The 27,857-nt window shown below is 54.7% G+C and overlaps 1 long non-coding RNA gene across 1 annotated transcript; it reads right to left on the reverse strand.

Moving 5' to 3' along the window:
- Positions 1 to 7,254: 7,254 nt before the first annotated feature.
- Positions 7,255 to 25,835, reverse strand: LOC137750573 (uncharacterized). The gene is made up of 3 exons (XR_011070484.1): positions 25,756 to 25,835; positions 11,749 to 11,847; positions 7,255 to 7,365 (listed from the first exon to the last, which is right to left on the reverse strand). It is a non-coding gene; the product is annotated as an uncharacterized lncRNA (long non-coding RNA).
- Between the last annotated feature and the right edge of the window lie 2,022 nt (positions 25,836 to 27,857).

Consider the following 27,857-nt stretch of genomic DNA (forward strand, 5'->3'; position numbering starts at 1 on the left):
GGGAGAGACAGAAGCAGATAATTACAGAAATGGTGGTGCAGTAAACTCCACCAGGAAATATTGGACTCGGGACACGCACGGCCAGAGGTGGAGCCTTCGGCTGGGCTGGGGCCAGACCATCAGCATCCCCCCAGCCGACTGGCTGCATCCCCCAGGTCTGTGCAGTGGCCTTCCTCCCCCTTCTTAGTCCCCTCATACTCGACCTGGGGGGCCTCAGCTCAGGACTCACCTCCTGGGAGCCTCCTTGACCCCACAGGTGCCCACTCTGGGCGCCCAAGGACCCCTAAACTTCTGCCCAGCATCAGTAGGTGGTAAGGTTGTATTTTTTTAACTTGGGATTCTTCAAGTCTATTTATTTACAAAAAGAATGCTTTCTGTAAACAAATAATAATAATAATTGAAAGCATTGATAGAAAAATGCAGTGACTTTCTCCCCTCCATAAGTCCGCTGTCTGGAAATTATCTGGTAGATGCACTCAGCATAGTCAATGGTACACAGTAGGTGCTCCATAATGTTTGAATACATGGATGGCCAATGCTAGGCCCTGGAGACAGTGAGATGATTAAGTGACCGCCCCTGGCCCCCAGGAATTCACTGGGGTACAATCTCTATGCTGCCCAGTCTAGACTGGGGCATACAGTTGGTGCTCCATGAATGCTGGTGGTGGCTGGGGAGTTGCTTGTGGGGTCTCCTCCATCTTTGCTGCTGTCCCTGGCGAGGGGACCCCTTAGTGCAATCAGGGCGAGGTGTGGCTGCAGGGATGTGGGAAATTCCAGCCCGTGGCCTCAGGGAATTTCCTTCTGGGCCTCCACTCCTCCAGGGGCCAGCTTTCAGCATCCGGGTCTTCTGTCCACAGCTGCTGCCCAGACATCAGGAACTTGCAAGGTAGGGTCCACTGGTCAATCCATGAGCACTTATTGAGCACCTACTGTGAGCTGGAGGCCATGCTACCTGCTCAGTGGTAAATAAGACCAGCCCTGTCTCTCCCTCATGGAGCTTGTGTTCTAGGTTGGGGGACAGACACAGACAAATCAGTAAGATATTGGGACCCAGTGCCAGGGAGAAAGAAGGCAGAAGGGTTCAGGGAGCGGCAGATATTAAATAAGGAGATCAGAGCAGCCTCCTGGAGGAGGTGACATTCGACAGAGAGTCAGAAGGGGAGGAGGGAAAGTTAGATGTCTGGGAAAGAACATTTGGGAAAAGCAGAGGAAAGGCCTGTGGTGTGAGGTTGCCTTCAGGTCCAAGGAAGAGGGAGGAGCTGATGTGGCTGGAGCTAAGGGTGGGAGGGCAGGAGGGCGGGAGGGAAGGGAGGCGATGGAGTATGTCCCATGGGGCCTTGTGGCCGCTGAGAGGACTCTGGCTGTTCTCTGGATGAGGTGGGTGGGAGCCGTGGAAGGTAAGAGCACAGAACAGACTTGATCTGGATCTCACACAGGGTCCTCATCCTCAGCCCTATTAATGTTGGGGTCAGATCGTTCTCAGTCGTGGGGCTGTCCAGGCACTGGAGGACGGTTTGGCAGCCCCCCGGCCTCCACCCTCCAGATGCCACTAGCATCCCCTCTGCCGGCTGTGACAACCAAAATGTCCCCAGACATGACCACACGTCCCCCGGGGGTGGGGGGCAAATCGCCCTGTTAGCCTGCAAGGAGAGATTATCAGGGAGCGAGGCGGGAAGTGAGGAGACCTGTGAGGGTGGGTCTGCGACAGTCCAGCCAGGGAAGCTGGTGGTGGGTGTTGGGGAGAAGCCGTTGGCTCTGGATCTAGTTTGAAGCAGGAGCAGACAGGAGGTGCTGACAGGTTGGATGGGGGTTTTCTGGCTGAGCCACTGGGTCCAGGAAGCACGGAGGCGGGAGCTGTGTGATCTGTGTCGGGTGGGAATGGAGCTGGGTCTGGACGTGTGGGTCCTGGGAGTCATCAGGCTGCGGGCCTTGGTGGAGCAGGAATAAAATACCAGAGCTCACTGAGGGGGAGGGTCAATGAGAAAGTCCTGGATTCGGGGACTTCCCTGGTGGTCCAGTGGTTAGGACTCTGTCCTTCCACTGCAGGGGGCACGGGTTCGATCCTTGGTCGGGGAACTAAGATCCTGCATGCCTTGAGGTGCAGCCAAAAAAAAAAAAAAAAAAAATCCGAATATAAAGAAAGTCCTGGATTTGGCTGCACGGGTGCAGGGAGAACTTGTCACAGCCTCCCCTTACGAAGCACTTTATGCTGGGCCACCCCTTACCCACGTGATCTCATCTGATTCTCACAGCAGCCTTTCAAGGCTGGAGCCCTTGGTAGCCCCAGTTACAGATGAGAACGCAGGGGCCCAGAGAGGCTGATTGACTTGCCTGAGGTCACACAGCAAGTCAGGCATAGGGATGGAGAGGAAGCCAGCCCACCCCGAGGCCCAAACCCTGGTCTGCATCCAGCCCCTGGTGGCGGGCTGGGTGGGGGCGGGGGTGGCTGTCGAGGGGAGGGAGGCTTTATTTTCTAACTTTGCGGTTTTCTTTATTTTCTAAAGTTTCTGCAGTGAACATGTTTCTCTTTTGCATTCAAAGGGAAACAAAACCAAGAAAGGGGTGTTTTGACTTGTCTTTTTTTAGGAGAGATTCCTTGTGAGGTTGTTCCCCCGCTCACCCCGCAGAACAGCTGACTGGCTCTGGGTCTCAGTTTCCTGTCGGCAGCATCGCTGGTGGGCTGACACAAGGAAACAAACTTCAGGGAGGGCAAATTAGCGCGACTGTCAGAAGAGTAAATAGGACTCCTCTGAGATTCTTCTAAGAGCTGATCATCTAGAAAATACTTGCCTAAAAAAAAAAAGGAAATACTTGCCTAAGTCCCCAAAGACATGGATGGGGGTGGGGTCCACCTCAGCGTGGTCTGTGGTAGCAAAAACAGGCAACAACCTAAAAGTTCATCAAGGGGAGCCTGGAGAATAAGCTGAGGTGCCTTCCCATGGTGGAATACTACGCAGCTGTGAAAAAGAACAAAGTTGCAGGGAGGTGCCCAGGATATATTGTGAAGAGCCTGGCGCTGTACAATGTATATCTTGATACTATTTGTAAAACAAAAACAACATAGGAAAACAACATAGGAATGAGAAGAGATGTGGACTTGTTTGTGGATTCTCAGACAACCCCTGGAAAGTACTGGAAGACGCTCTTAACAGGGGCAGGGCTAAGGGTCAGAAGCAGGAAGAAGTCTTGGTTTTATTCTTTTTTTTTTTCCCTCCAGTTATTATTATTTATTAATTCAAAATAGTTCAGGCCAACAAAGAAAACATAAAGACTAACACCCTCACCACACAACCCAAGAAAGACACTGTGGAGAGAACTGCACCCCAGTAACCGCTCCCAGTTACTTTCCTCCCGGCTCACAGGAACTGCTGTTCTGAACCTGCAATTTATCCTTCCCACGAGTGTCTTCACTTTGCTATGCACTTAGCACCCCTTGAATTTTAACTGAGTTTTGTACTTTGTTTTCTGTGTGGGTTACCTTTCCCCTCAGGGATGTAGAAAATTAATTTAAAAGAAGTTTTCTTGCATTGTCACCCCTCCAGATTGCTCCTGGAGCTTCGGTTTCCTGGAACAGAGGGCTGCACCCCTCGTCTGGGCCCCTAGAGGCCCGGAGCAGAGCAGAGGAGCTGGCGGTGGAGCACATCAAGTCCTGGGCACAGCAGCTCCAGCTCACTCGCCGGGCTTCTGCAGGCCCGGGGCGTGGAGCCAGCAGGCTGGAGCCAGGCGGCCTCCCGGGCCTCCTCACAGCCGCTTTTGATAAAGTCCCTCTGTGCACAGGGTGGGGGGGCCCGGCCGGCTGGAGCCAGCTCACATCTGGAGGCCAGCACAGGCCTGGGGCAGCCGGCGCGGCTGACAGCGGCGCCACCCCGAGCCACACGCCCGGCACTGGGTAAACAGCCCCGCGCCCACCCAGCAGCTCACCTTTCGCCCACAAGGCTGCCTTTCTTCTCGGACCCAGGACGAGGCCACCACGAACATTCCTCCCGGCACAGGGCAGAACGGGCCGCTGACCTCGAGGCTGGGCCGAAATCTGAATCCAGGTGCCGGGCAATGGAGATGGGGGGAGGGGGGAGCGTGGGAAAGCACCTACTATGTGCGGGGCACTGAACTCATTGCAGGCTCACTGCTGCCCTGGGAGGGGAAACAGGTGGCTGAGAGTGTGTGTACTGGAGCTAGAAGACCTGGGTTCAAATCCCAGCTCCAGCTGTGTGACCTTGGGCAAGGCACTCAACCTCTCTGAGCCTCTGTTTTGTCCTCTGTAAAATGGAAATTACAATAGTCCCTCCCTCAGCAGGTTATGTGAATATTAAAGAAGTTACCCTGGGAATTCCCTAGTGGTCCAGTGGTTAGGACTCTGCGCTTCCATTGCAGGGGGCCCAGGTTCGATCCCTGGTCAGGGAACTAAGATCCTGCATGCTGCATGGCACGGCCAAAAAATTAAATTAAATTTTATAAAAGGGAAGTTACCCTCAGTCAATTGCTCAGAAGAGTGCCTGGCTTATAAATGCTTGATACTATGACTTCTCAGTCACTCATTCAACAAAGCTGAACTCAGGGTGTTCTGTGCTGGGTATGAGGGTTAAGATGGTGAAAAACGGGGGATTCAGCCCTCACTCAAGGAGCTGCGTCCCTGCTCAGCTGTCGAGGCTACCGTCCAGCCACCCAAGGGACATCCAGGGCCAGCCTGGGCTCCAGGCCAGGGCTCCACACTCCTTTCCCTAGGGATCACAACCCATTGCCTGCCTGGGGGCAGCAGGCCGGGGTCCTCACCTCATGTGCCAAGAGGTTGGTGAGTGGGGGCAGGAAGCAGCCACATTACCTGACTTCAGACCAGGTGAAGCCTCTCCAGTCACAGCGAGTTCTGCATTTTCCTGGCAGTGAGGCCCTCACCGTGTCCTGCTGCCTCCATGACGGGGCAGGGACAACAGCACAGGTACCTCCTGACCCTCCATGTCCTCATCTGCCAGAGGGGCAATAGCACAGGTACCAGTCATGACGTGGAGCTGGGGAGGCTCTGTGAGTGAGGCCACGGGAAGGGCACAAAGCCTGGCACAAAGGAAGAGGTCTGAGTGGAAGCCAGGGTGGCTTCCTAGAGGAGGCTATCGTGCTCCCGGGGGGTGGGGGGGGGGGCGGGGGCGGGGAAGGAGAAGCAGGAATCAAAGGAGGCTCAGGGAGAGAGAAAGACAGAACTGAGCACCTGCAACGTACACAGCCCGCACTGCCCAGAAGTTCACGAGAGCCTGGTCACTGTTCCAGCAATCGGCAAGGTCTGTGCTCTAGCCATCCTCATTTCACAGATGAAGAAACTGAGGCCCAGAAAGCAAAACTAACTTATTCCCTCAGGGACTAAAAGCCAGAGTAGAATTTGAACCCAAGAGGCCATAATGCCTCCCTCCCTCCTGCTCTCCTTCCTCCCTTCCTTCCTTGGGTCTTTACTGCGCCCCCAACTGTGTGCTGGATTCACAGACACAAGCAAACCCAGGGTCAACCCTCAGGAGCCCCCGCCTCACATCTCTGTCAACCACCAACCTGGAACCGTCCCTTGCCCCTTCTGGGCCTCGGTTTCTCTCCTCCGAGCAATGGGTTCAACTGCTACAGCCCCTTCTGGCCCAGCATCCTGACTCAGGGCAGTGGGGATGAGCGGCAGCCAAGGCCGGCTGGCGGGGGCATCCCTGCCCCAACCAGGCAGGGTGGGGGTCCTCCACCTGCTGCCACCCCCCAGTCCCCCGTGAACCTGCTCGCCAGGCTGGAGCCAGCCGCCATCTGGAGCGACGGGCTGTTTATGGAGCCAGGCGGCGGCGGCCCTGGCCCTGACCCCGCCAATCTGGAAGCGATTAGCGGCCCAGGCTGGGGAGTATTCAGAGTTCCCGTCAGTGGGTCGGGAGCCCCCCCAACCCCACACCCTGCACCACCCGGAGCCAAGGCCGCTCTGGGGGTCTCCGAGGAGCCCCCTTTCTTGCAGGGCACTCCAGCTCGGACCTGCTCCAGGGCCTAGAGCTCTGAAAACCGGCAGCGGGGAGGCTGGGCCACACACAGGCCAGGATGCGGGGGTGGATGGAGAGCGTGGGCGGGGGGAGAGCTGGGGCCTTCCTGGAGGAAACCTCGAGCAGAATTGCTTTCTGGCATGTTTGGTTTTGAATATATATACAAGTGCACAGAGGAAACACACACACAGCTCAAACAGCACAGAGGGTGTAAAAAGCATAGAGCTAGAAGTCAGTGTCCCTCCCCTCCTCCCCGCAGGTCCCCACTCCCCAACCAGACAAATCGAATGTTTTCAGTGTCTAGGAGCTCCTTCTGAGGTGGTGTGAGCGTCTACACACACATCTATCTAGTTATTCTTCTTGCCTTTTTCTGCAACCGGCAGCCCACTTTACGTTCTGTCCTGCCACTTCTCCCTTGGATTAATCCATATTTCTACCACTACTGCTGCAAATAATCATAATGTTAATATGATTGCTGATTAATAATGGCAGCAGGGCTTCCCTGGTGGCGCAGTGGTTAAGAATCCGCCTGCCAGTGCAGGGGACACGGGTTCGAGCCCTGGTCCGGGAAGATCCCACATGCCGCGGAGCAACTAAGCCCGTGCGCCACAACTACTGAACCTGCGCTCTAGAGCCCGCGAACCACAACTACTGAAACTCGTGCGCCTGGAGCCCGTGCTCCGCAACAAGAGAAGCCACCGCAATGTGAAGCCCGCGCACGGCAATGAAGAGTAGCCCCTGCTCGTCGCAACTAGAGAAAGCCTACATGCAGCAACGAAGACCCAGCACAGCCAAAAAATAAAAAAAAAAAAAAAATAATAATAATAATAATAATAATAATGGCAGCAAAGGTTTCTAGAGGACTTATTATGTGCTGGGCACAGTTCCAGGTACTTTACATGGATTAATTAATGAATCATAAGAGTGAAGTGCTCCTATTGGGAAGTTCTATCACTCTCATCATCCCCATTTTGTAGATGGGGAAACTGAGGCGCAGAACGGCAAGGCACCTGCCCAGTGACACACAGCAGTGACTGGCAGAGCAGGGATTCAGGCCCAGGCAGTTGGGCTCCCAGGTCTGTGCTCCGAAACCCTTCACCGTCCAGCCTCTCCCGAGGCTCCAAAATAGTCCGCTGTCTGGATGGATCTGGTGGTTTTGACGGGGCCTTGGGTGATGCACCACTGGGTTGTTTCCATGTTGGGCTGGTGTTAAATGTGCCGTGAACACCCTCGTGTGAGGTCATGCCACATGGAACTGGGGGGAGGTCCATTCTCAGAAGGGCCTGGCCAGTCACAGGGGTGAGCAGTGCAAGGGCGGAGGGCCACTGCCCAATTGTCTTCTGTGGCGGACGGAGGTGATGCTGACCCCTGATCCAGTTCCCTGGAAGAAGGGAGGAAGCCTCAGCTGCCACATCCTGGGCCTGTTTCCAGGGAAACCCAGGCCCCACCCGGCACATCCAGGGTTCCTTGGTCTGCATGAAGCCTGCCCTCCTGTTCTCCTCTGATGGGTGGACAGGACTCCAGGCTCCCTTCCAGTCTTCCCGCCTCCAGCCTCACCCCTCCAGTCCCAGCTCCATGCTGCAGCTGGAGCAAACCTTGTAAAACCTAAATCAAGTCAGGCCTCTTCCAGCTCAACCCCCATCACCCTCCCTTTCCCTCCCCTCCATCCAGGCCAAGCCACAGGTAGGTCCCCAAATTGCCATGCCCACTCACCCGCAGGCTTTTGCACAGGCCGGTCCCTGCCCCTGGGATAGCCTCCTCACCCTTCATCTGGCTAACTTTCTCCTCATCCTTCTGGTCTGAGCTCACAGCCTTCCCCAAACCCCGAGACTGAGGTAGGCAGGGCCTCCCCTGATCCCTGCTGCCCGGGCCCCTGTGAATCTTCGCTTGAATCACACTGTTGTCTGATGGCTGTCTCTCCTGACAGAATATCAGCTCCAGGAAGACAGAGATTTTTACATGTTTTATTCGTTTCGGTATCCCCAGAGCCTAGAGCAGAGACTGGAGCACAGTAGGTGCTCAAAATATTTGTTGAAAGTGTGAAGGTATGAATGAATGAATGAGTCAGTGGGGAGCAATCTGTCAGCAGAATGCCTGTCCTGAAGTGAGTGGGGTCCAGGCCTAGCCCTGAGCGGAGGGGGAGGGGAGTACAGCTGGGAGGGGAGGAAATACAGAAGGGTTTATAAAGCACCTACACTACTCGGCACTTTCTCATTCCTTGGGCCTGCAAGACCCATCATACAGATGAGGAGACAGCCCCCTTCATTCGCTCCACAAACCCATCCTTCAGTCTCCAGACCCTGGGCTGTCACCCTCTGCAGGGTGACAGCAGAGAACAAGCCAGGCACAGGCTCCGGTTTTTCAAAGCTGGTGGGAAAGGCAAACCCAACAGGAAGTGGAACAGAATGAACCAGAATTAGTGCCTGGGCACCTGAGCGACACCACTCCAGAGCCAGCCGCTGATGTGAACCCTGGCACCACCCGAAGTGACCTTGACACAAGTGACGGCTCTCTGTCCCCTCTTCTGGGTGTTCAATGACAATAATGATCATAGCCAGCACTTACGTGGCGCTTCCTGTGTGCCAGGCCCTCATCTGAGCACTTTACGCAGATGGCTTGTTTATTCTCACCAGTCCTCCAAGGGAGGGACTGTTAGCTTTCCCATCTTACACGTGAGGAAACCAAGGCCCAGAGAGGTTAAGTGACTTGCCCAGGGACACACAGAGGTAGGCCCAGGAAGGTAACATTGTGAAGTCACACACAGGGTCACAGATGTCAAATTCAGGATGAAGTCACCTTTGGAGGGAGGGTGGGGTCTCCCACGGTCTCCGCATGTTTCATTTCTCTCTTGGAGGTGGGAATGTGGCTGCTCATGCATTATTTCTGGACTTTTTTCGCAAGCAATCCGCAACAGCACGTAGCCACACAGCCACATTACGTAGAGTGACTAACAGTGGACACGGGGCTGACCTTTGACCCAGCTCTGTCTGACTCGGGGCTGAAACCAGCCTGGGTGAGGGGGCCCCTCCCAGCCCCCCTCAGCCTCTGGGCCCTCCAGGCTCTCAGTGACGCAGCTGTGGCGGCGTTTGGCAACCCGAGCTGCCCGCAGTTACGACAGCCCCAGCATCTGCCAGCAGGGGCGGGGTGGGGGGAGCCCCAAGCCTACCCCTGCCTCTGCCAGTTCGGTTGACCCCTCCTCCCAGCAGCCCCTCTCCTGGCTCCACCTTTCCTCATAGTCTTCACCAGCTGATATCACAATTGCTGACAGCGACCAGAAAGTCAGCGAGCGCCTTGAGGGCAGGACACCTGTCTGTGCTGTCACCACTCTCTCCCCAGAACCAGCATACAGCTGGCCCTCAATAAGTACTTGCTGAACAAACAAATGCAAAACTGGATAAATGAATTGCAACCCCTCCCTCCCTTTCTTCTTTCCTTCCTTCCTGCCTTCTTTCCACAGATAGTTATTGAGCACCTACTATGTGCCAGGCTCTGTACTAGGCACTGGGAGACACAATGGTGAATGGAACAGGCAGAGATCTCTGTCCTCGAGGAGCTGATGTTCTAAAGAGGATGCTGGGACTTCCCTGGCAGTCCAGTGGTTAAGACTCCGCACTTCCAATGCAGGGGGCGCGGGTTTGATCCCTGGTTGGGGAACTAAAATCCCACGTGCTGCGTGGCGTGGCCAAAAAAAAAGAAAAAAAATTTAAAAATATATAGAGGATGCTAGTCACCAACGCAGTCATCCTGCAAACAAAGTGCAGAACTGCAGCTGGAGAAGGCGCAGGGGGATGAGGCTCTGGGTGCCGTGGGCACCTGTAGCAAGTGGCTGGACCTCTGGGGGGTGGGAGTGTCTCCTGGTGGAGGTGTGACCCTGCAGCGGCTCATTGGGCAACGCAAAGTTTGCATCTCCTCAGGAGGCTCAGCGAGGACAGCCGCGGGAGTGAGTGGGACACACGTTATACAAGAGGAAACCCTGGGGCGCTGACCCTGCCCTCCCATCCCGGAAGGGTCTCTGAGGAAGTGACGCCCTGAACACAGAGCCGGATCCGTGGCGACCGCGAAGACTCTTCCCTTCCCGGCAGAGGCACCAGCCATGCAAAGGCAGGAAGGCTGCCACACCCCTAGGAAGCTGGAGGCTTTGCACGGGATGCCCCCCTCTGGCCTGGCTTTCTCCTTTTGTGGAAAGGGAACAGTCCCCCGTCCACCCCCACAAGCAGGGATGCTGGTAGGTTCTCTGGGAGCCATTTATGGGCTGGGCAAGGCACTTGATCTAAATCCTACAGGGTGAGTTGTTTTCTCCCTGTCTTCCCCGCTAAGCTGTGAGCCCTGTGGGAGAGGGCCCAGCACAGCCTGCACACAGTAGGTGCTCAGGGTGCGTCTGTGGATTAAATGAGCCAGTGAGTCTCAGATTCCTCATCTGTGTGATGGGGTAATGCTGGTGTGGCCAGGGGGAAGGAATGAACTTCTCTTTACAGCTGGTATTGTTTCCTCTCCCCAGTTCCTGGTGGTGGGTCAGGCCTCTGTGGACCCCCTCGAGTCCTGGAAGATGACCGTGTCTGCGGGCTTGGGGAGACGGAGATGAGAGTGTAGACTGAACAGCTCTCCAACTCCAGACTTTGAGGCAGGATCCTGAGGTACTTAGAAGGAAATGACAAGCAGCCTCATTTACAATTGAAGGAAACTGAGGTACAACAACAAAATAATAAAATCTAATGCTTACTGAGCTCTTACTCCAAGCCAGGCACAGTGCTAAGCCCTTTGACCCAAGTTCTTTCATTTAATCCTCCCAACGATCATCACTGTCGGAAGCTAATACCGTGACCCCTATTTTACAAGTGTGGAAATGAAGACTCGGGAGGTAAGTCAAGACCATGCCTCCTGTTAATGGGGGATCTGGCTTCAGAACCCAGAATCATAAACCTGGCACTTCCTGAGGGGAGGTGGGGGTAGGAGGGAAGGGATGGGGGACACCTGGGAGAGATGGACGATAAGCCCTTGTCTGGGGTCTAAGGGCAGCGGAATAAATAATTGCAAGAGTGAGGGAACCAGGGTCAGTTCCATGTTCTTCCTACCCTGAATGGCCCAGGGCAGTTTGGAGAACCCCAATTCTAGCCCACCCCAGCAACCTAGAATTTACTCTGCTTCGTTCATTCATTTATTCATTCATTCCATCATTCCGTCAACAGAAAACAAAATACAGGATGACACAGATCAAACATATCCCTGTAAACAATAAATGTAAATGGGTTGAATGGGTCTATTAAAAAACAAAGACTCTTAAATTAGATCAAAAATCAAAATCTCTTCATTTATTCATGGGCCAAATATTTATTAAATGCCTAAAAGATTCAAGGTCCTGTTTTAGATTCTAATGATAGAACGTAAAAATAAAATTTCTGTTAAAGAAGGAAAAACACTGGGAAAAGGAGATCCAGGGAGAGAGATCTGAAGGTGCAAAAACTGTGAGGCTGCAATGAGTCGGAGGATGGAGGAGCCGAAAAGGGGCCGGTGTGGTTGGAGAAGAGCACTAGTGAGCAAGCGTGGTGGGGTGAGGCAGGCAAGGCCTGCCAGGTCAGGTCCGGAGAGCAGAGGCAGCACCAAGGGGGGCCAAGATGCAGAGGAGCCGGGTCCTGCTTACCTAGAGCTGTGGGGCAGTGACCACTCCTCACTCTCCCAGCAACCCCACCTGGGACTCTTGACCCTTCCCCCACTGAATACAGCCAAGATGACCTCGCCCAGCCTCCTCCCCGGGAAGAAGACTTACCATGAATTGAAGGCCTACTGGGTGCCAGGCTCTGCCATGGGTGGTTTACGTGCTTAATTAGCTCATTAAGTCCTGCCATCAGGTTAGTTTTCTCCCATTCTGCAGAAGAAAAAACTAAGCCTCAGAGAGGTAGAGTGACCTGCCTGAAGCCACACAGCCAGACAATAGCAGGCCTGAAGTTTGAACTTGGAGTATCCAACACTATGGTGTGCCTTCTTGGCGCTGTATAGCTGCCTCCCAGGAAATGGCAGTGGAGAGGTCTCAGCTGGCTGTGTCCTCACGTGGGTCCCCTGACCTCTACGACTTCAATTCTCCATCTGGGAACCCGCATGCCAGGTCAGTGTCGAGACCTGGATGACTCCCTCCCTCCGGGATGTGGAGTTCCAACGTGCTGAGCTGGCGCTTCTGATTCCACCCCCACAATGACTCCATTTGACAGAGGAGGAAACTGAGGCTCAGAGGGGGAAGTGATTCTTCAGGGTCACGGCCTTGGGACTCCCGAGGGCCTGGGACTTTTGCTGAGTCTATTCATTGGATGATAAGAATGGGGACCCCCCCAAGGATGCAGAGACTTTGGGATGGGATGGAGGGACAGGAACAAGGACACACAGGCAATAAGAGAGAGCAGGCCTGGAACCCAGCTCCCAGCCTCTGCCCCTCACTGCATCCTGGGGAAGGCGGGGGCCTGGCCCCTGGGTCCGGATTATTTCCTGAGAAGGGGGAGGGGCCACGGGAAGTCTCCCCCCATCACCCCACTCAGGTCCTGCCCAAACAGGAAATGCCAGGCAGTCCCCCCACCCACACCCCAGGGCCGTGGGAAAGCTTTGCCTGGGATCCAGTGCTTCCAGCTCTGGCCCAGCCTCACTGGGGATCTAGACCCTAACAGGGCCTGCGTGACCTTGGACAAGGTCCTTCTCCTCTCGGGGCCTCAGTCTCCCGCTCTGTAGTCACAGAACTCTGCCACCTCCCGGCTGTATGACCTCAGACAGGTGGCTGTGCCCTTCTGAAGCTCAGCTCCCTCTTCTGTAAAGTAGGGGACAGTACACACAGAGTGTGCTCCACCCACGAGCCATTATCACCCCAGGCAAGGGTGTGACAGGGGAGGCCTTTGGAAAGATCCCTATGGCCCTCTGGGAAAGATGAGGCGCTTCCTTGGACTCAGGACCACACCAGGTACCTCTCTGCACCTCACTTTCCCAATTTGTAGAAGAGGCAGAGCCATGGCACGGGCTGAATCACAGGGATTGAATGCCAGGAAGGGGGGGCAGGGGGGAGGGGGCGGTTTCAGGCCACAGGGGAAGGTGGAATGAGACAGATTCAGGAGAGGTGCAGATGCTGGCTTTGGGAAGCCTGGAGAATGCGGCCTCCTGATTATTTACTGCTCTTTCCCAGTGAGAAAAGGCAGCCAGAATAGTGGAGGATGGGATGGGGGACAGGGCTGGACCCCATTTCTTGGGGACTTGCAGAGCTCTAATAGGGGGCAGGGTGGGAAGGGAAACAGGCCTGGAGCAGGGTGGCTCTGTTGCTCCTCCTGGTCCTTCCAGGCAGGAAGCAGGTGCTCCCAGCTGCCAGGCCTTGGATGGGTAGTTCCCAGAGCCTCCTTCTGAGCAAACCATGACTCCATGGAGTCAGTTGAGGCTGGCAGCTCAGAGAGGCACAGCAACTTACCCTAGGTCACACAGTAGAGTTGCCACCACTTCTTCAGACCCTCCCTAGACAAGGTCAGGTCCGGAGAGCAGACCCAAGGTCAGGTCCGGAGAGTCCCAACTATGAACAGGAATGAAGACCCCTGCCAGTTCCATGCTGGGGGGCAGCCTGAGCCCCAGACCCTGAAAAGACTTAGGGAAACTAAGGCACCAGAGAGGTCCTCTGGCTCTGAGGCACCAAATGTGCAATGGGCTTCTGTATTTGGGCCTCTCCACCTTCCAGTGCCAGGTATGTCCTGGGGCAGAAGAACCTGGGAAACGGGCCCAAGCTCTCTCATACCATCTTACAACCAGTGCCAAATTACAGCACCTCTCAGAAGCTGGCTTCTCTGTTGTAAAGTACAGTAGAAGGTGTGGTAAAGAAGAGAGATACCGGATATGAAGCGTGCCCAGAGCATAGCTCAGTAAACTGGGGCTATAGTAGCTATTATTGTTAGAGATCTGTTACTTAATCCCTCTGAGCCTCAGTTTCCTCATCTGTAAAATGGGTTTAATAGTTCCTACTACAGAGTCCCACTGAGGATTCCAAGAGTTATCCCATGTAAAGCACTTACCGTGTGCCTGGCTCTTTTCTTCCACTTCTATTCCAACATCCCAGTGCCTGACACATGGTAGGAGCCCAATATGTCTTAGCTGTATTATTATTATTTACTGTTATTATTATTATCGCCCTGACTCCAGCTGTCTGAGATCTTGGGCAACTCACCAACTTCCTGCCTTGCTCAACTTCACTTTCCTCCTTCATAAAATCAAAATACAATAGCGCCTGCCTCCCAGAGCTGGACGAGGATGCATTCCTGCATTCCACAAACACTTATTAACCGTTTTTTTAGGAACTGGGGATATAGCTGGGAACAAAACAGAAAAAAAAAAAAAAAAAAAAAAAACCTGCCTTCATGGAGCTGACATGCACATGAGGCAGACAGACAACATAAATTGGTATTTTATATAGTGTGTTAGAAGCTGATAAGAGCAGGGAAAGGCAGTCTGAACACGGGCTTTAGTAGTTTTATGTGGTGAGGCTGGATGAGAACGATGGGGAGGGGTGGAGAGGGTGAGGGGAGGCCACGCTGGGCCTGTGGGCTGCATGGGGGTGGGGGGGGCTTTCTGTGTGGGGTGGGAGCCCTGGAGGGTTCTGAGCAGGGGAAGGATGTGGTCTGACCCAGGTTCTCCAGCAGAGAGTGTACTATAGGTGGATAAGGGGGGGTATGCAGGGGAATGAAGGGGGATCCCAGGAGATGGGGGGATGCAGGGGGATGGGGGATGCAGGGGGATGAGGAGGGATGCAGTGGGATGAGGGAGGATGTGGGGGGGGATGAGGGGGGATGAGGTGGGATGAGGGGGGATGCGGGGGGGGATGAGGGGGGATGGGGGGATGCAGGGGTATGAGGGGTGATGCAGGGGGATGGGGGATGCAGGGGGATGAGGAGGGATGAAGTGGGATGAGGGGGGATGCGGGGGGGGATGAGGGGGGATGGGGGATGCAGGGGGATGAGGGGTGATGCAGGGGGATGGGGATGCAGGGGGATGAGGAGGGATGAAGTGGGATGAGGGGGGATGCGGGGGGGGGATGAGGGGGGATGGGGGATGCAGGGGGATGAGGGGTGATGCAGGGGGATGGGGGATGCAGGGGGATGAGGAGGGATGCAGGGGGATGGGGGGGATGCAGGGAGCCCCAGAGGAGGTCGCTGCAATAAGAGGATGGGGCTGGACCAGAAGGGCAGCAGAGGAGGTGGGGAGACATGGTAGAATCCTGGGTCTGTTTTCAACCACAAATCTTCCTCAGGTGGATTTTCATCCCTCTTTGGCAGCTGAGGAAACAGAGCCTCAGAGAGAACTGGTGAGAACCCCAGGATTCCAAAGCCAGGCCAGGCCCCAGGAGGCCACGAGGCCTGGGAAGTGCTGCCCAGGGCCTTGGGCTGTGGCCCAGACAAGCTGGAAATCCTTGTCTCTGGGGCCACCCCTTGCCCAGACCTGCCCAGAAGGAGCAGTTGAGGGGCGCAGACCCTCACCCTCTGCTCCACAAACCTCTGTCAAACCTGCTGCCTGGGACATGGCTCCTCCACTAGGATGCCTGAGGATCGTTACCATTACCATTAGATAAGCAAGAAACTATCAGTACAAATTACATCAATAAACTCCATGTTCTAGGATGTTGAAGTAGATATTATCATGAACCCCAGCTGAAAACTGAGGACAGAGTTGGGGGGGCGTCACTGCCTGAGGTCACACAGTGGCAGGATTGGGACTCAGACTCCCAGATCTGCGGTTCCAGAAGCTGAGCTCTTGTCAAAGATGTAGAATGAAACAGGCTGTCCAGAGATTCCAGTCAGCCCCTCCTTGTGAGGTAAGTGGGGAAACTGAGGCCTGGACAAGCTCAGGGACCTGCCCTTAGCCACGCAGAGACCCCAAAGCAAGTCTGAGAGGCTGCTTCCCACAAGCTGGGCTGCTCTGGGCCCTGCAGGAAGTGGCCAGGGCTAGGACAGGCCCGCTGCTTTGATCAGCTTTACGAGCCATGGCTGTTTACGGAGGCCCAGGCCCCCACCCCCTGCCACCTGGGACTGGGTCTTGTCACCAGCACTCGGGATATTAGGAGTCCCAGGAGAGTCTGCCAGCCGGGGTCTTGGCCCCATTTCCTCCAGCCTGGCCCTTGCCCTGCCCCTTGGCCTCAGCCCCTGGGAACAGGGCAGGAGGGTCCCCTCAGGCCGGATCCCCTCTTGGAGGGGCCTCCTGGCAGTTCCTCTGCAAACGCAAAACGAGCTCTCAGTCCCACCTCAGGGCCTTTGCCCTTGCAGTGGTGCCGGCTGCCTGGAGCCCACCAGCCTTCCCCAGCCGCTCCTCCTCCAGGTCACCTCCCTGTCAGAGAGGCCTCGCTGACCCCTGTCTAAAGCAGCTCCCACCCGTCACCCTCTAACACAGCCTTCATTTAATTCTTCATCGCCTGTATCACCGTCTGGAGTTTTTTGTTTTGGGGTTTGTTTGGTTTTTTTTTGGCCACGCTGTGTGGCTTGCATGATCTCAGTTCCCCGACCAGGGATCGAACCCATAGCACCTGCACTGGAAGCGCAGAGTCCTAACTACTGGACGGCCAGGGAATTCCCTGGAAATTTTCTTGCTCGTTCTTCTGCCTATGGCTTTTCTGCCTTCTCCCCCCAGGACAGGGACCTCATCTGTCCCACTCACTCCTGTGTCCCCAGCACCCAGCATGGTTCTGGCACACAGTAGGTGCCCAGTAACCTTTTCTTGGGTGAAAGAATGATAAACTCTTTTAGGGGGCTGAGCTGTGGGCAGCCTGAGGCCCCAAAGCATTTCTCAGAGCCTCCCATCCCCTGCCCCTCACATGTGCCTGGAAGATTCACTGGCACAGACGCTGCACACAGAGGGGAGTTTTAGCCTTGCTTTACAGATGAGGAAACAGAGGCTCAGAGAAGTGACATGACTTGCCCAGTGTCCCCAGCCTGAAGGAGCAGGGCTGGGATTCTATGCCGGGTCCCTCTCCCCCAGCACCCCTCAGGCCCCTCCCACATTCTACCTCCCCATCCTCCCATCCCCCTCTACCCACCTCACCCTGGGCCTGGCTCACGTCTGTGATGGCTCCTGACAAAAGCATCAGAGGACAGATGTCCGACCAGCCAGGCCGGTTCTGGGGTGGGCATGGGGACACTCCCCGCCCCCTGGAGTGATGTCGAGAGATGACAGTGGACACCTGCTCCCACACCTGCCCCTGCCTCCTCACCCTCATTCAGGCCCTTCAAGTCCCCCAACACCCACAAGGCTACAATGGATGGTTTGTTCTCAGAGACCCCAGGACGCCCGATCCCCACCCCCTCGGCTCCCCGCCTGCGCTCTGTGACCTTGGACAGGTGGACCCCTGCCCTGGCCTAAGGAGAGAGCAGCAAGTGGGAGTTTTCCATCTTTCTGCGCACACACTCTGGCAGGCCGCCTCCCCGCTCACCCTGGCCAGCTGGGGAACCACAGGGCGCAGGGGTGGGGAGCGTGTGGGCATCTGCTGAAGGCAGGCTGGTTCCAGTTTTCACAGAGTTTGCTAGGCTTCCCAGCAACCCTGGAGGCAATCTGTGATCATCCCTTATTCCAGCTGGGACAACGGAGGCCCAGACTCAGAGAGGGCAAGGCACTTGCCCAAGATCACACAGCAAGCAAGACCAGAACCCCACTGTGTGTGTTTTTCCTGTTCTTCTAACTTGTCCCTCCTTGGTCCATCATTGTCACTATAGCTGAAAACTATACTTGCTTTCAGTTTGGCTGAAAACTTGGCTGAAAACCTACTATGCATCAGGCATTTAGCCAGGTCCAAATTCATTGAAAAATACTTATTCAGCAGATATGGATTTGTCAGGCACGGGGCTGGGTTTGGGGATAGAGCAGAATGAGACAGACAGGACGGTCCTCAGGGGCTGACCTTCCAGTGGGAAGACAGAGAATTAACAAGCAAGGGAAGAAACCAACCCGATGATTCAGACGTGATAAGGGTGACAAATGGAAGAGACTTTAGAGTGAGGTCGACTGCAGGGCGCTCTGAAGAGGAGAGTTTTGGGCTGAAACCTAGAAAAGGAGGAGTGGCCAAGTGAAGAGGAGAAAGTGGGTCCCAGGCAGCTGGACCCCTGAACGCCAGGACCCTGAGGTGAGGGAACAACTGGTGTGTTTGAGGCACAGCGAGGCAGGTGAGGGGGAGGGAACCAGGAGGGGGGATGTCTGAGAGTTGGAGGGGGTCATTCACGGCCTGGGAGACGGACGAGGGGAGAAGCGGCGCTCACTACCCAGAACAAGATGGGCCTCAGTTTTCTCATCTGAAAATTAGGTTCAGCTGCTCCTGTGGTTACAAAAAGACCCCGGGCCTTTAAAGAGGGTGGGGCCTGCCATTCCTGATGACTGTGGGGTCATGAGACCCCCTCCTGCTCTGGGGGGACCCTTCTTGTACCTCTCCCTCCCTGACTTAAGAAGGGTCAGGGGACTTCCCTGGTGGCGCAATGGTTAAGAATCCACCTGCCAATGCAGGGGACACGGGTTCGAGCCCTGGTCCGGGAAGATCCCACATGCCGTGGAGCAGCTAAGCCTGTGCGCCACAACTACTGAGCCTGCGCCCTAGAGCCCACGAGCCACAGCTACTGAAGCCCGCGTGCTCTAGGGCCCGTGCTCCGCAACAAGAGAAGCCACCGCAATGAGAAGCCCGTGCACCACAACAAAGAGTAGCCCCCGCTCGCCGCAACTAGAGAAAGCCCTCACGCCAACGCAGCCAAAATTTAATTAAATTAAAAAAAAAAAAAAAAAAAGAAGGGTCAGGCAGAGGAAAGAGCCTGGAGCAGGAGGTTCTGGGTTCTGAGATCTTGGGTGAATTGATGGCCCTCTGGGAAGCTCAGTTTCCCCATCTGTAAAATGGGCACAGCCCTGCTCCCCACTTCCCCAGGCCGGTGGCCAGGTTTCAGAGGATGGGCTCGGCACTCAGCAGGTGCTCCATTTAACAGGGCTCTGATCTCCTTCCTTGGGGGTGAGGTGGGGCATTGCTTAACCCAGTGGAAGCTCAAACCTGCTAGGCAGCTGGACCTGTGAGCTCAGGCCCTGTCCTGCTTTGAGCTGGCAGGTTCTTAGCCCTGCCTCAGGCCCAGAGAAGCAGCTCTTCCACCTGCCTGCTGGGGTGAGTTGCCAGGTTTGGGACCATCAGAGTGGTCACCCCTGAGATCCAGGGTTGGAGAGGCTCCAGGGCCAGTCATTGCCCAGCCAGACAGGGGCCTGGGAGAACCCAGATTCCCAGCATCCAAACTGCCCCATCACACAGACGAGGAAACTGGGGCTCAGAGAGAAGTGACTTGTCTGAGGACTCAAAGAGACAGGGCTTTTGTAACTTATTCCACAAATAATTATTGAGCTCCTACTATGTGCCAGGCCAAAATAAATGAGCAGGGATCAGACAAGCTTCACTTCTGTGGCCTTCACAGCCCCATGGGAGAGATAGACATTGAACCCTTCAAGAATGGTGTGCACCATGCTTTGCAGAAATGCCTGGGTTTGAACCCCGTGTTGTCACTTGACAGCTGTGTGACCTTTGGCAAATGACTTAACTGCTCTATGCCTGATTCCTCATATATAAAACGGGAGATTATAATAGCACATACCTCATAGGGTTGTTCACAGTTCTTACATAAGGAAAATGCTCTCTACAGCTATTGTTTTCTCTCTCTTTTTTTTTTTAATCTTTTGGCCATGCCGCACAGCATGCAGGATCTTAGTTCCCTGACCAGGGATCGAACCCGCACCCCCTGCATTGGAAGCGCAGACTCTTAACCACTGGACTGCCAGGGAAGTCCCAAGCTATTGTTTTCTGTTCTTTCATTTTACAGAAATTTATTGAGTGCCTACTACGTACCAGGCTCTGGTCTGGGAGCTGAGAACACAGATGTGACCAAGATGACATATTCACTGACCTTGTAGGGGTCTAGTCTGAGCCCAGGTGTCTGACTCCCAGGCCAGCAGCTTCCAGCCCCACCGCCTCCTCCAGGAAGCCTTCCATAATGACCCTGGCCTGCTGAGAGCTGCCTCGCTCTGGGATTCTGTAGGCCAACTCTGACACCGGCCCTGCCACCCACCGGTGCCCAGAGCCACTCATCCAGAGCTGGCGCCTATCTCAGGATGGAGGGGAGGGCCTAAGCACTGGCAGGATGTTTTATCCATCAAGGTCCTGACAGATGCCAGGAGACGGGTGGGGTGGAGGTGGTGGTGAGAAATGACTTTTGCAGGCAGGACAGTGCCTCCCCGTCCCGGTCTGGCTCTCCCCCAGGCAGTCCTAGCCCTCTATCACATGGGTCCTCCCCTAGGCCCGGCCACAGGGAACTGAACACAGAGAGGCCTGGGACTTTTCTAGGGCACATAACAAGCTCCCAGTCTCAGCCAACAGGCAGAGACCATAAACTGAGGGCCCTCGGACCAAGCCAGACCCACAGAGGGACAGAGGAGTCATTTCGGCTCCCACAGGGTTTGAAACAACTTCAATTCCTTGCCCCAGATTTCCATCAAAATCCAGACTTCCCATTTCCCATGGCAATGGGCCGACTTTCCCGCATGACAGTGAATCCTGCCCACCACAGTCCCCACCAAGCCCTATTGCCCCACTCTTCACTCATTTAAGTACCTGCCTGTGCACTTATGTGTCTATGTGTGCACGTGTGTCGTCACTGCACACACATTTGTCCCTACATACTCTTGTCTGTCTGTGCCCACATGTCTACCCTGGAGCACACACTTACCCTTTTGTACGTGTGTGTCATCTGTGCACACAACAGCACGCGGTCTCCTCCCATGCTCTGGTGTGAGCTAAGTGTGTGTAGTTGCCCTCACCACACATGTGCACTAACTCAGGTCTGCCTTGAGGTCCGAGGAGGCCAGAGCTCCCCATGGCCCCCAAGTTGCTCAAGTACTCCACTCCCAGGCCTGCAAGTGTCCACTGTACCCACTCCACACCTTCCATGGGGGCTTCTGACTCCACAGGGACCCTGTGAGGCCTAGAAAGGGTAGGTGAGCTGAGCCCTGACCCTCGTTCTGCGCCTGAGGCCTCCTTCTGCTGCTCTGGGGCTACTTGGGTGATGGCGAGGAGCGGGCTCGTGTTGGGGGGACTCAGCCTCCTGCCCTGGGGATCAGACTCAGCCCTCCCCACCCCGATCTGTCTGTTGTGATGCAGGGGCATTGCTGCTGCTCTGGGGTGTGTCTGCAGGCAGGGTCCTGCCCATGGCCTTGCACCCACAGGAACCCAGACACTTGTCACAGACCATAAAATGATCACAGGAACACAGACTCTCCTATACACTCATGCACACACATACCCCCAAATACACAGCAGACACACAACACTCAACACATACCTGACACCTGATCAAAAAAACAGACATGTGACACCCATACCCAATCACACAAAATCCCAGACACACAACACACATACACACTGCACACACCCACAGACACCTATGAATACAGAAGCACAAACAGCCCCAAATCAGACACACAATGCCAATGCACAGACACACATAGATACACAGAAATATACAACACCACACACAGACACACATCCCAGGCGCCCACATCACAGACACGCACTCACACGGGCACCTGCCATTCAAGGCCACCCCAGCTGACCCACACTGCCACCAGCACCATCGGGAGCTCTGTCCCTCTTGTTCCCTGCTGCCTGGCATCTGCCTCCTCCAGGAAGGCTCCCCGGATGGCACCCAGCCTGCCCATCTGACATAACCCCACATCCATCCCTCCCCTCTACTCCTCCAACAGTGGATTCCCAGGCTGTGCTTGCAACAATTTATCAATTAAACATTTTTTTTTCAGGAGCTCCCTGGTGATCCAGTGGTTAGGACTTGGAGCTTTCACTGCCAGGCCTGGGTTCAATCTCTGGTCAGGGAACTAAGATCCCACAAGCCATGCAGTGGGGCCAGAAAAGACAAAAAACATCTTTTTTCACACCTAACAACAGGATTAACTGGACAACAAGGGCCCTCTCTCCACACCCGATGACCAGCCCCAGTGGGATGCATTGAGAGGGCAGGGCTAGAACCAAGTACCCAAGGACAAAGCCTGGTTCTGCCCACCCTGCCCTTTATATCCCTGTGCCTTGGTTTCCCCAGCTGTGAAATGGGGACAGTAAGAGTTGCTGTAAGAATGAATGAGCTGATTCCCATAAAGGCTCTGAAAAAGGAAGGGATCTCGGTACTCATTGCTATTGTTGGAGTGGGTGTTACCTCCCTCTTCAGAGGCAGCCCGGGTTTGCAGCTTTTTCGGGGATCCTCCATCATGGCTTCCCCTTTTGGACTTCTGAGCTCCCCATGGGCAGGGATGGTGTCTATCTTGCTCCTCACTGTTTCAGCTAAGTAAATGCTGGTGGAACGAATTAATACATGAGGGAAGGAAGGAAGGAAGGAAGGAAGGAAGGAAGGAAGGAAGGAAGGAAGGAAGGAAGGAAGGAAGGAAGGAAGGAACCAGTCCCAGGCCCTGTTACAGCTGGCCCAGCTCTGGGAGGCAGCGGGAAGACCATTTGGCAAGATCAGGCCCCAGAGAGCAAAGGCTTGGACCAGAATACCGGCAGACGCATCTCAGGTGGTGGGGTTTGCTGCTATAAATCTGTTGGGAAAGACGAAAATATTCTTAGAAACACTTAAATTGCTTGAAATGCATGGAAGACTTGTTCTCCTACCCCATCTCTCCTACTGTCCCCTTGGTTATCTGCTCCAGCCACATTGGCCTCTTGGTTGTTCCTTGAACACACCAGCCAAGTTCCTACCTCAGGGCCTTTGCACTTGCTGTTCCCTCTGCCTGGAATGCTCTTCCTGACCCTCAGATAGGTGTGGGGCTCCCTCCCGCACCTCCTTCAGGTCTCTGCTCAAATGTCACCTTCTCAGTGAGGCCAGTCCTGACCCCCCTCCATCCCACTGCTGAAAGCAGCCCCTCCCTGTTCAGCTCTATTTTATGATCTGTCCTTTGGCTGCCACTCCTCTCCACTGCTCTCACCACTACCTGATGCTATTCTTTGGTTTGTTGCTGGTCTCCCTGTGAACTCCCTGGGGCAGGATCTTGCTTTATTCAAAGTTGTAACTCCAGCACCTAGAACACTGCCTGGCACATATTAGGTGCTCAATAAACATATGTTGCATGACTAAACAAATAAACACAATAGAATACAAAGGAATGGAAGGTCCTGGAACAGACTGGAACACGCAGTAGAACGGAAACTGCAATGAAATGGACCTGATACACCATGACAACTCAACACAACGCAGCAAAGCCAGGCTGACCCTCAAGGCCTCAACAGTACTGGACGGAAGAACCAAAACCACCTCTTCAAACTATTATCCAGACCCCAGTGGGAACCATCGGGGGCAGGTGGCTGAGAGCTGCATTTGGACTGGGGGGGGTCTTACCTCACTGCCTCTCCCCCCAGCTATCCTGCTCTGAGGGCTTTTCCGCCCACTAGGTCCCTGTTCCTGTCCAGCTGGACAGGTCAGGGGTGGTTTCTGGTCTGGGCACCAGGGTACTGGCTCCTGTCTGGGGTGATTCCTGCTGACTCACTGGTCACGGCTCTGGACAGGATCCCATGGGCCTGATCATGTTGGAGGTGGGGGGACCATGGCCAGAGGGATGAGACACCAAGTCTTTTGTGTGTGTGTGTGTGCGCGCGCGCGCCTGGGGAGTTGGGGGTTGGGCTGGCCACAGGCTGCTTCTCCCCCTCACTAGTGGTTTCTACTTCACCTCTCCTGCCTGCAAGGCTCTGAAAGGTCCTGGCCCCCTCCCCGCAAGCTACCTCCCAGACCCGACCAAGGCCCTGGTTAGCCTCCTGGTTATGAAAGAGAAAGAGAGAAGACTTAGGGTCGCCCCCTCTCCCCAAAAAGCCTCCATGGGGGAAGGCTGACTGGTGAGAAACTGCCCTCTGCCCAACACAGATTCAAGCCTGACCTTGAAAACCCCAATTCACTTGTGGGGCGGAGTCCTGGTCCAAGGCTTGGGCCTGTCAGGACAAGGGTGATCTAGGGGGACCCTGCCTGTCTGCCTGGAGGGTTGGAGGGGTCCTGATTCCAACTGAAGCATTTTCCTGGCAACTCCCTCTCCCTAGCCTTCTCCCTAATCTGTCTCTGAGACAGGACAGTTCTCCCCCTAAATCTACCTGTAATCTGGCCATGTCTCACCACTTCTGTTGCCCCTCTTCTTAAGATCCTCCAGGGGCTGCCACCTCGCTCAGAGCAAATGTCAAATCTTCACCACGGCCTGATTATCTGCCCACCCCGTGCCCTCACTGACCTCATCCCACCACGCCTACTCTGCTTCAGCCACACTGGCCTCCTTGTTGCTCCTTGATTATGTCAGCCATGTTCCTGCCTCAGGGCCTTTGCACCTGCTGTTCCCCCTGCCTAAAACTCTTTCCCCAGATACTCACATGGTCCCCTCCCTTATTTCCTTCAAGTCTCTGTGGCATCACTTTCTGAGAGAGAACTTCCTTCACCCCCCACCCAACGTGGAGACCGCTCCCTCTGGCATCCTGGCTCCACCACCTGTGCCTGATTCTTCCCTCCTGACCCTTACGACAGCCCATGTTACTGCATATTCATCAGTGCTGGTCTGTCTCACTTGGTGGCATGACAGCTCCATGAGGGCAGGGAGGTTGCTGCTCTGTTCATTATTATATCCCACGTGCCCAGAACAAGGCCTGGCCCACAGCAGGTGCTCAGTATCCTGGGGGCAGATAAATGAGTGAATGGATGAGCTCGAGGAATCGGGAGGGGAAGGAGGAAGAGGACACTTGAAAGCTCAGGTGGTCAGGGTGAGCCTCTCTGAGGAGGTGACATCTAAACTAAGCCTGGGGTTGAGAAAGAGCCGGTCCCTTGAAGTGTTTGAGGCAGAGGAAATAGCAAGTGCAAAGTCCCTGAGGCTGGAACCTGATCTACAAATTCAAGAAACAGAAAGAAGGTCATGAAGCCGAGTGTAGTACGTGTGTACATGGGGGACGGCGGTTAGGGTATTTAGGGACTGAGTTTGTTGCCTATAACCCAGGACGGGGGTGCAAGGATCCCACTCTGACACCGCAGGACCCCCTTCGTATCTGACTTGCTCCCGACAGATGGTTTTCTCTCCGTCCCGCCCAAAAACAGCCACAACTGGGATCTCAGCTCTCCGCCCACTCCCCAGGCTCCCCTCCCCTCCCCCTGTCCCCACCCACCTCCCCCCTTTCCCGTGGTGCTGGCAGCGCCGGGAAACTGTGACTCAGGAGTCTGGCGGGAGAGGGGCCTCCCTCCCCCAACGTCCGTCCGGCAGGCAGCCGGGCCGGAGCCAACCCTGGCCGACACCAAGGGCCCTCCCGCCTGACGTCCGACCGGGCTTGGGCCAGGGGTGTCCCCCCCAACCCCGGCCGCGCAGACACTCCACGTGGATTCTTGCTGGCAGCAAGAGCGGGAATAAGAGTGGCATCCCCAACCATGTATCCCTCCCAACTGCATGGGGGGGGGGGTTATCCCCACGTTCCAAGGGAGGAAACTGAGGCTCAGAGAGGCTGTTACGCTTACCCAGGTCACAAAGCAGAACTGGCAACCTGGGGAGGCAGTGCTGGCAGTGGCCGTGCCTAGTTGGCAAGTCTGGGGCAGGAGGCTGGGTGGAGTGTAGACAGACCGTGCACTTCCCCGGGCACCTCCCAGGCAGAAGGGACCTTGGGCTGCAGACCTGACCTTGGATCCCAACACCCCCCAGCACCAGAATCGGGGTCTCCCTTCTCTCACTAACCCTCCAACCCACACACACTCACCAAGAAACAGCCAGGCCAAGAGTCCAGGAAGGAAAATATCCAGCAAAAGGGACACTGGGCGCTTCCTGGGGTGCCTTTACGCCCCTCCCCATTTCCTCATCAGCAACCTCCCACCCATCAGCCAGTGACCTCAGCCGGACATGGTCACTTAATTTTGCAGAACACAAAACATTTTTCCCGGCCTTCCCCAAGGAAGGCTGTGGTGGGTCAGAGTGTGGGCTTCATCCAGTTCCTGACTGTCTGGGTTCAAACCCCAGCTCAGCCTCTTCTTAGCTGTTCGACCCTGGGCTGGTGCCTCTACCTCTCTGCACCTCAGTTTCCCCATCTGTACAGAGGGGCTTACAATAGAACCGCCTCCCAAGCCTGTTTTTCGTGTGGAATGAGTCGAGGCACACGGCGAGTGCTCAGTAATTGTTCCTGAGGTTCTCCGAGTCTGCAAGCCTGGGTCTGTGCCGAGCTCAGCAAAGAGGCTTGGGGACCCCCGCCCCCATGCTCGTATTGAAAGCTCATCTGTGAAACTTCTCAGTCACACTCTCCATCCCGTTAGAGTTATATGTCCAAGTTAGATTTTTATTCTCTGGCGTCCACGTAACAAGCCGAGTTATTATTATTTCTGGCCTAAAATGTGCTGTGGTTCTGGGGGAGTAATGGACCCAGGCTACGTTCTCTTCTGATGAGGTGGCGTCCAAGCATTTCTGGAAAACTGTGCACTGTTTTCCCATCCGAAACATTCAGCGTCACCATGGACGTGGGACTTGAAGGTAGACGCCGCTTCCACCCCTGGGCTGCCCAGCCCTTCCAGCCCCTCTGGAGAGGAGATTCTGGGAGTCCCTCACTCTCTTCTGCTCCCAGCCCCACCCAAACCAAGAGCATGGGATCTCAGGGTTGGAGAAACCTCTTCCCCTTCTGTCAGAAAATAACAACATTCATAATGATAACAGCAGGGGCAGGCTTCTTATTCCATCCTTAAAACTACCATCTGAGGGAATTTGTCTCCTTAGCACCCTTGAATGGGGAAGTGGAGGCCCAGAGAAGTGAACCGGCTTGCCCTAAGACACACAGCCAGGAATGAGCAAGGCGGATTGGAATCCAAGCAAGTCTGATAGAGAAACGCTGCCTTTTACGGCTTTCCTTAGCTTCCTCTGTAGAGGGACCGGAGACACAGCCCTGTTCTTGCTCTCCTTCTCCCTCCTGTTTCAGCTTGGGTTCAAGGTGGTTTGCAATCCAACGGGCCCAACTTCATCAATTCTTATCAGTGTGACCTTGGCTCATGAATTCCACTTTCTGCGCCTCAGTTTCCTCATCTGCAGAATGGGGGCAATGCACAGTCTCCCTCATTAGCATGCTGTGAGAATTCCCCAAGGTCATGGACACTAAAGAGTGCTGAGCTGGCAATTCCTCAATAAATTAAGCATAGAATTACCGTATGACCCCAGCAATTCCACTCCTAAGTATATACTCAAAAGAATTGAAAACAGGTGTTCAAACGAAGACTTGTACACAAACGCTCATAGTAACACTAGTCACAATAGACAAAAAGTGGAAGCAAATGTCCATCAGTTGAGGGATGAATAAACAAAATGTGGTATATCCATACAATAGACTACTATCCAGTAGTAAAAAGGAATGAAGTACTGATCCATGCTACAACATGAATGAACATGTGAAAGAGGCCAGACACAAAAGGCCTCATGTTGTATGAGTACATTCATATGAAAGACCCAGAGAAGGCAAAGCCATAGAGACAGAAAGTAGGTTAGTGGTTTCCAGAGGCTAGAGGGAGGGGGGGAACGGGGAGTGACTGTTTCATGGCTACAGAATTTCCTCTTGGAGTGATGGAAATGTTCTGGAACCAGATGGCGGTGATGGTTGCACAACAGCATGAATGCACTAAATGCCACTGAATTGCACACTTTTAAAAGGTTAAAATGGTAAATTTTATGTGTCTTTTACCACACACACACACACACACACACACACACACACACACAAAGTGCTTAGCCCAGTGCCTGGCGTACAGAAAGCATCCAGTGAAAGTTAGCCAGGATTATTATCTTATTTCAAGAGAATCTCGTTGTACTCAGGGCTTGGGTTCCAGAGTT

The sequence above is a fragment of the Eschrichtius robustus genome, chromosome 16 (assembly GCF_028021215.1).
Source record: "Eschrichtius robustus isolate mEscRob2 chromosome 16, mEscRob2.pri, whole genome shotgun sequence".
Lineage (NCBI taxonomy): Eukaryota > Metazoa > Chordata > Mammalia > Artiodactyla > Eschrichtiidae > Eschrichtius > Eschrichtius robustus.